Below are 6,651 nucleotides of genomic sequence, written 5' to 3'. Positions count from 1 at the left end.
TGATATAAACCAGCCCACTATTGTCACTGAACCTGAGCCCTCCAATGCCAAGAGCTATGTATTATTCATCTTTGGGTCTCCAACATTATTCACTGCGCTTGACTTATAGAAGGGTCTCAATAAATGTTGAGTTGAATGAATGAGTGGATAAATGCATGTAAAGCAATCTGTAATATACTATGCTTGCTCAATAACCCACCTAATAACACACGTGAAGACTTAAAAACTAAAGACATGAGTTAAATGTACAGTGCACATATGGATTTGTAAGAACTGGAGGAGGAATAATTTAGTTCCTTATCTAACAGGATTCTTGATGCTTTAATTATAAATTGGTTCCTTACAATTAAATTTATGTAACTATTATTGGTCCCCTTATTTTAATATGTGATTCATTTATTTTCAATAGAAAAATAGAAATTCAAAGTAAGTTTTTCTGTTTATCTCTTGCTATTAACAAATCACCACAAAATTTAGTGGCTTAAAGCAACACCACCATTTTATTAGATCTCATATTTTTGTGGGTTAGGAATTTGGACAGTCCTTGGCTGAGTAACCAATAGAAGCCCCAAGTAACATCAAGTGGGGTCTTTTGGTGCTATTTAACTAGAGGTTAGGGTGGTTGAAATTGCAAAAACTTTACTCACCTGGTGCTTAGGATAGGAAGTCTGGAAGTTTAGGCTCAGCTGGACACTGCTTACTCTCCACATTTTCTCAGGTACTTCCCATGTGATACAACAAGCAGGGCAGTAAGACATTATAAGTTGTGGCTGGCTGCCCCAAGAGTGGAGGTTCCAAAAGACCAAGATGAAGACTGCAAGACTTCTCCTCATCTATCTTTGGGAGTCACACAGCATCACTTCTGTGGCACTAGATTGGTGACCAATGAGTCACAGGACCCGCCTAGATACAAAAGAGGGGACTATACAAAGGCATGAATACCAGGAGGTGTGTTTCATTGGGGACTGTAGTGGGGTGAATTGTGTCCCCTGGAAAAGATATGTCCAAGTCCTAGCCCCCAGTACCTCTAAATGTTAACTATTTGAAAATAGAGTCTTTGCATATGTAATAAAGTTAAGAATCTTGTGATGACATCATCCTAGACAGGAGAAAGAGATTTGACACACAGCGGGGAAAGGAGATGTGAAGACAGAGGCGGACATTGGAGTGATGGCAGCCACAAGCTAAGGGATGCCAAGCATTACTGCAAACTACCAGAAAGGAGGAGAGAGGTATGGAATGGTCTCCCTCAGAGCCTTCAAAGGAACCAACCCTGCCAACATCTTGATTTCTGACTTCTGACCTCCAGAACTGTGAGTGAATAAATTTCTGTTGCTTTAAGCCACCAAATTTGTGGTCATTTGTGACAGCCGCTCTGGGAAACTAATAGATGGGCAATCTTTTGAGACTGGCTACTACAAAGTTTAAAAATTCTTCAGCGTCTTACTGTATACAGTAAATCATGTTTATCATAGTGTCATTGATGACAGTTCTCTACTCTTGGCTGTGCCTCTTTCTTATAGAAGGTAGTGCAGAGAAAACTGTAATTATAAATGTTGTCATGACTTGTGCCATATTTAGCAGACACTAAAAAAGAAAATGGTGTTTGTGGATAACTTATTTTTCTTTATAACTGCTGAGGAAAGCACTATGAAAAAGTTTATGTGTACTGTGAAGACAGTGAATAGTCACTTAGTGAGTATGTATTGTTTTTAAGTTTAAAAGGTATATTTTATTTTAAAATATTTATAGGCAAAAATTCCACAGTTCAGTAATTCATGGAAAAGAAAAGCTTGAGGTGAAGAAAATATAGATCAGAAAATTAAAAGCATAATAGGTCTTTAGTTTGAAAACACTAGCACATGACTCAGTGAAGCAAACACCCAATTTGCATTTGATCTGTTTCATAAGTTCGAAAAGTCAAAAGAGGACAATATTTTCTTTTCCCGTCAGTATCTCATCAGCCTTAGGCCTGCTCTGTGTAGAAGCCTGAGAAAACACTGCATTCAAAATTAAGGTGCTTTACTTTAATGAACACAAAATTAAGAGCTACAGTAGATCATGCTGAAAAGTTGGGAAATGTGCATCCCCAATTTCGAAAGCTTCTGAATTAAAGAAACCCACTGATACATATTGAACTGAACATCACCAACAGACTCTAAGGAGAAATGATGTATCAATTTCTTTAGGAGTACTTGAATAATGTTAAGAAATTTTACCTAGTCAGTGTGGAATATGCTGGTTTTATAAATGCCGTAGAAGAAAGTAAAAAGATTAATTCCTGGGTGGAAAGCCAAACAAATGAAAAAATATCAAGGATCCATTTCCCAAGGGCTCTCTCAGCAGCTCTGCCATCCTGGCTCTGGTGGACACAGTCTATTACAAAGGGCAGTGGGACCAGGACCTTGATAAAGAAAATACTGAAGAAGGAGGCTCTTGGCTGAACAAGGATGTGAGCAAATCCACGCAGATGATGAAACAAAGCAAGACCCTTCACTTCACCTTCCTGAAGGATGTGCAAGCCAAGATCCCGGAAATACCATAAAAAGCAAGCATGATTTTGCTGATCCAAGCATGACTTTGCTGCTGCCAAATGAAGTAAATGGTCTGCAGGAGCTTGAGGATAAACTCACCACTGAGAAATTAAGAGCCTGGGCAAGCTCACAGAACGTGAACAAGAGTGATGTGGATTTGTACTTACCTCAGTTCAAAATGGAAGAGAGCTAGGACCTCAAGGCCATGCTGGGAGCCATGGAGATGGCGGACACCTTCAGTCAGTAGGACACCGACTTCTCAGGCATCATGGTGTCTAAAATCCTGCACAAGTTCTACGTGGAGGTGACTGAGGAGAGGATGGAGGCTGCAGCTGCCACTGGTGTGGAAACTGTTCTAGCATCATTACCAATTTATGAACATTTCTGTTGTGATTACCCTTTCTCTTTATCAAGCACAGTAAAACCAACGGCATCATCTTCTTTGGCAGAGCTTCTTCCCCTTAGATGCTATTAGCCTGTCACTACTTTTGGGAAAAGATCACAGAGTTGTTCCAGTAAATTGATTGCTAGAAATAATAGGTTCTCTTTGATTCATTTTCCTTTCCAATATCATAGTCATCACTAAGAATTTAATAGTTGAAATAGAATGTCAGGCAATCTCTCTCCACACACAAGAGAAACCCTCTTTTTGTCCCATTAAAATTCCCTTTGGACGAAATGTTCAACCTTAAGATAAGGTAAGGGGATATTTCAATACTGTTATCTTCTAAATTTGAAATATTGTTCTGTTTGTGACCTGTTTTAAATGAACCAAACCAAATTACACCTGCTCTCCAAACTTGTTAACTTGGACACTTTTTTATTTTTGTACTGCAATACAAAGCAGAACATTCCAGGGGCCCAATGACTGGTTGAGTCCAGAGATGCTTTAAGAGTTCAGAAGAGAGTGGGACTGTTTACTACTGAGATTAGTGCTAGGAAGTAATGATACATATTCCAGTTGTTTAGAGTTTTCCAGTTTTATTATTCTTCCCAGTCCCAGATTATTAACTATAGTCACCATGGTGAGCATTACATCCCCAGATCACTGATTTTGAGAAGCATGGAATCATCAAGGAAAGGGATGTCATCAATAAAAACAATAAAAAGAGTGTAGAGCTGTGGTACACAAAAAGAAACCTGCATTCAGGAAAGCGAGAAACAGCAGTAAGTGTCTTAGATCTTAATGTCACTATCTGTTAAATACTTTTATTTGTTCCAAGAGTTTTTTTTTTAGTTATGCTGAGTTTTCTAGATAGATATTTTTTTCTTTCTATGCAACATTTGTATCTCTGAAGGCTTATCTCTTTCATTGTTCAGGACTTCCAGAATAACACTGAATAGGAGCAGTGATAATGTTGAACAAAAGCATATTTGTCTGGTTGCTGACTTTAGTGAGAATGTCACTATTTCACTATCAAGAATAGTGTTTGCTGCTGGTTTCTTATAGATACTCATTATCCAGTTAAGGAAAATTGCTTCTATTCTTAGGTTAACAGGATTTTGTTTTAAAAAGTCAAGAATAGGTATTTTCAGCATCTACTGAGATTCAAACAACATACTAACCCTTATTATTTTGTACATGAACAGGATATACGGAGATGAAAGACAAAGTCCCTGCCCTCAGGAGCCTAGTCTTATAGGTGAAAAAGACAGATCGATAAAAATTACTATACAGGGGGATACATGCAGCTATAGAAAAAAATATATTCGTTCTAAAAACATTTTGGAAATGAGAGTAAAAATAATAAAATGTTTGCACAAAGTACAAAGGTAGCTAAGAAGATGGAAAATGATTATCCATGGTGAATGGGGGAGGGAGGAGAGAATAGTAAAGGAAAGCTTCCAATAAGAGATAACCCATCTAGGGGATGGAAAAAAGAAGTCAAAGGACAACATGAGCTAAGACCTGGGTGTATTTGGAAGCTGCATATATTTGGAAGCTGTGTGTATTTGGAAAACTTTGACTAGTTCATTATGGCCAGAATGTAAAATACTTTGGCAATTCGAGATTAAAAGGCTGGAAGGTAGGCAGAGCCTAAATTATGCAGAGTTCTACATATCATGATGAGGAGCAAGATTTTATCCTACGACAGGAAGTCAGCAAAGAGTTTTAAGTAGCAATGAGAGATACGATGAGGATTGCATCTTATAAGGACGCCTTTGACAGTAGCAGAGCAGGCGGACTGGAGTGGGCACAACTGATGGCAGAAAGATCAGTTAAGGTGTTAAGTCCATATGAGAGAAGATGAAAAAGGCCCAAACGAAGGCACTGGAAATGAGAATTGAGAATAGAGAACAGGTTTCAGGCATATCTGGGAGGTAAAATTGATGGTAACCGATAAGATGCTGCGGGCGGGGTGGAGATAAGATGCTGGAAGCAGGTATGTCTAGTTTTACTGCTAGATTTCAGTTGGATGCCTGGGTGGATGGTTACATCATCTTAAGAAGGGAAGACAGGAGGGAAAATAGGTTTGGCAAAGTATTTGGTCCCAGACTGTTTTTTGAGATTTTTGTTAGATGCCTAGATGTCAATATCCTGTAGCAGTTGCATATTATAAATCTGGGGCTTAGTTGAGGTGTTCTTTAAAATGATACCAATATTGTATATATCACAAAATGATCACCACAATAAGTCTACTTAATATCTGCCACCATACATAATTACAAATATTTTTTCTTGTGATGAGAACTTTTAAAATCTACTCTCCTAGCGACTTTCAAATATGCAGTACAGTATTATTAACTATAGTCCCCATACTGTGCATTACATCCTCATGACTTATTCATTTTATAACTGGAACTTTGTACCTTTTGACCCCTTTTCATTTATTAGCTGAAATGTCTTGCTGGAGATGTGAGTGGTTGTTAAAATTGTTGATAAACCAGAAAGAGGATATAGGGAAGTGCTATACAGTATAGTAGACGCTAGCCACGTGTGGCTATTTTTTTCTAACAGCTTCATTAAAATATAATTCACATACTATACAATTCACCCATTTACAGAGTACAATTCAATGGCTTTTAGTATATTCAGAATCGTCCAATCCTTACCACAATCAATTTTAGAACATTTCATCACCCCCCCAAAAAAGCTCTGTACCTTTCAATAGTCACTCTCATTTTCCCTCAACCCTTAAAATTTAAAAAAAAAAAAAAAATGGTTTTGACGATGTGGCACCTGCCGGCCTCCCCGACCTCACTTTCTAACACTCCTCTCTTTGTTCACCTTACTTCCGCCTACTCTGGCTTCCTTCCTGTGTTTGTTTTTTTGCTTTCTCTTCTCAGAGACAATGTGCTTATTATTCCCACTAATAATCCCAGCTCTCGATATGGTTGACCTCTTTCCATCCAGTTTTCGTCTCAGACATCACCTCTTCAGAGAAGACATCCCCACTCTAACTACCGGATATCTTCTTGCCCCCCTCCCTCCCTGCCTCCGCTGCTTCCCAGCTCATCTTCCTGCTTGATTTCCTCTACAGCATTTTCCACAATCTAAAATAATTTCATTTACTTATTATCTGTATTGCTTCACAAGAACATGAGCTCAACAAAGGAACAGACTTATGTCCACTGTTGAATGTTCAGTACCTATAGCCATGCCTAATATACAGCAGGTGCTCAAAAAATATTTGTTGAATAAATGAATGATGGAATAAATGGAGGCCAAGGTGAGAGAAAACATGGTATTTTGGGGGAACTTTAAATGGTTGAGCATGGCTGGAGTACAGGTTAGTGAACAGAGGTGATCCTGGAGAAGGAAGAAGCTATAACATCAAGAGGTTCATATGTCATTGTAATGAACTTGCATTTTATCCTAAAGGCAATAGGAAGCCATAAAAGATTTTTGAGGAAGGGAGTGGCATTACTAGATTTGGTTTTTTAAAAAACCTGGAGCCAATGAGAGATGGATTGGAGAGGAGTAACAGTGCAGGAAGGAAGATTAGACAGGAAGACACTGCAGTGATTCAAGGAAGAAATAAAGGGGTGTGAGTGTATAAATTAATGTAGAAGAAATGGGAATAGAGAGAGAATGCAGACTTCCAAATATGTCACTTGGATAAAGTTTTTATATAAGAGCCTATAGAAAATACCTTCAAAGTTATTCTCACATTGT

The 6,651-nt window shown here is 38.2% G+C and overlaps 1 pseudogene; it reads left to right on the top strand.

The window, feature by feature from the left end:
• The first annotated feature begins 1,945 nt into the window (after nt 1-1,945).
• LOC103002068 (serpin B4-like) lies at nt 1,946-2,999 on the top strand (annotated as a pseudogene).
• The last annotated feature ends 3,652 nt before the right edge of the window (nt 3,000-6,651 follow it).

The sequence above is a fragment of the Balaenoptera acutorostrata genome, chromosome 1 (genome assembly GCF_949987535.1).
Source record: "Balaenoptera acutorostrata chromosome 1, mBalAcu1.1, whole genome shotgun sequence".
Classification (NCBI taxonomy): Eukaryota; Metazoa; Chordata; class Mammalia; order Artiodactyla; family Balaenopteridae; genus Balaenoptera; species Balaenoptera acutorostrata.
Note: the sequence above shows the minus strand (reverse complement) of the source record. Positions and strands in the feature narration are given on the sequence as shown.